Raw genomic sequence first — 2,167 nt, 5'->3', positions numbered from 1 at the left:
AGGCCGGATGTGGTCTCGCCTAGAGAGGCCCATCAGCAGCCTGGCCGCAGCATGCTGCACTAGCTGCAGCTTCCGGATTTGCGACAGAGGCAGCCCTAAGTAGAGAGCGTTGCAGTAGTCCAGCCTCGAGGTGACCGTCGCATGGATCACAGTTGCCAGGTCATCACGGTCAAGGTAGGGGACCAACTGCCGAGCCAGCCGCAGATGGCAATGTCCCTCCTCAAACGCGGTGCCCAGAACTGGACACAGGACTCCAGGTGAGGCCTGACCATAGCAGAATGGAGCGGAACGACCACCTCCCGTGACCTGGACACCATGCTCTCAGGGAGTTGCCTGGAAAACGCGCTGCACACTTGGCACTTGGGAGAAGGAACCCCACAGCCAGCCACGGGGACCAAGAGCAGAGCTCCTCCAGGGCCTCTGGCCGGCCTCAGACGTGGCGCCGTGTGTGCCCCGCGATTCCCCACGCGCCAGCCTCCCACTGGTCGGCCAGGTGCCACTCTGGGGTTTTCCTCAAGGACAGCGGGGCTCTGTCGTGCTCCATCCCCTGGCGGAGTTCAGGACTCCTGTGTTCCGACAGGATGCCCACGGCTCGTTCTTTGCCCATGTGAGTTTAATAGGCAGTCACTATTCTTTAACGGTCTGTAAGGGGCCTCAGAGACCTCTGCTTGAGAGAAGAGACGTCAGTACAAGAAATAAACGAGGCTCCCGCAGCCTCCCCTTGTTCCGGGAAAGCCCCGTCATGGCACAGAAGCAGCAGCAGGAAGAGGAAGCGGCCCCAACACCCCCGGGGCTCCTCTCCCTCCACTGGGCGGGCATTCCGGGAAGCCTGGCAGCAACATCAGTACCAATCTTCCCCCTAAGCTGAGTTAGTGTGAGCTAGCTCAGTTTTTTGTAACAGCGTTCCGTGCGCCTTGGTGTTTAGTCATGCCGGCCACATGACCACGGAAACGTCTTCGGACAGCGCTGGCTCTTCGGCTTTGAAACGGAGATGAGCACCGCGACCCTAGAGTCAGACTCGACTGGCTTTCGAGCAAGGGAACCTTTACCTTTACTTACCACCACCACCACCCCGCTCCACTGCTGAGGCGACCGGTTTGCCACTTTTGCAGCTAGTTTGAAAATGCTTGTCTCCAGTCGAGGGAAATGTATCTCTATCAGCCGGGCCTGGCGTTTATTACCCTGAGGGCTCACTCACTCTTGAACGTCCAGCGGTTCTTCCCTCACCACATTTGCTTGAATATTTTTGATGAAGCTTTTTGCATGGTGCACAATGATGGGGAACATCTGAGTTTGGGGTGAGGGGGGGTTGAGGGAAGAGAGAGAAATTGCAAAAAAAAGGAAGCAAGCAAGCAAGCAAATATATTCATTTATATGCTCCCGCACTCGAGGTGTCTTACAAAGCTGCAATGCAGCGTAAAAATACATGAAAGGACACGATGGCGTGACAAAACAAACTCATTTATAAACTGGGCGTTGGTTTTTTTTTAAAAAAAAAAAGCAGTAAACTGAGAGTGTGGCTAAATTAACACGTTTCTACAGAGGAATAGAAAGAAGACAAAACTGTGATGCTAATGAAAACTGGCGTTTATTGAGCGCCGGTGCAACAAAGCAGAAGCCATCGACTGATGTTAAATACCTCTTTAATTTATTCCAATTTTCGTCTCTGGCAAGTGAGCTAAAACACAGCCGTCAATATCGATGATGTCCTGTGTATTATCTGATGCTGGAGAGCTTTTTTCAGTTAAGAACATAAGAAAATAGGGTTGCCAGATCCCCGGGGGACAGCGGTCTGCCCACATTAGGTGTCCCCGATCTGCCAGCCCAGATCTGGCCGGTGGGGGGGGAACCCCGCCCCCAGAGGGCTTGGATCGGGCCAACATGCTCAGCACGATGACGTCACCAGGGCTATTTTTGGGCAGGAACGCACAAGAACGGAGGTCTGGCTGGCTCCCAAGTTGGCCACACCCAGCAGGAACTCATTAGCATAATAGGCCACACCCAACAGCAGACACTCATTAGGATTGGCTACATTAGGGGTGTGTGGCCTAACATGCAAAGGAGTTCCTGCTACAAAAAAGGCCCTGGGTTTTCACAACAAAGTAAAAAGAATAAGAAGCAAAAGGAGGGTGTGGTTGGATGACCACGCTTCTGGTAACATGGGGGT

Source organism: Gekko japonicus, unplaced genomic scaffold (assembly GCF_001447785.1).
Source record: "Gekko japonicus isolate JY-2015 unplaced genomic scaffold, Gekko_japonicus_V1.1 scaffold4178, whole genome shotgun sequence".
Taxonomy (NCBI): Eukaryota; Metazoa; Chordata; class Lepidosauria; order Squamata; family Gekkonidae; genus Gekko; species Gekko japonicus.
Note: the sequence above shows the minus strand (reverse complement) of the source record.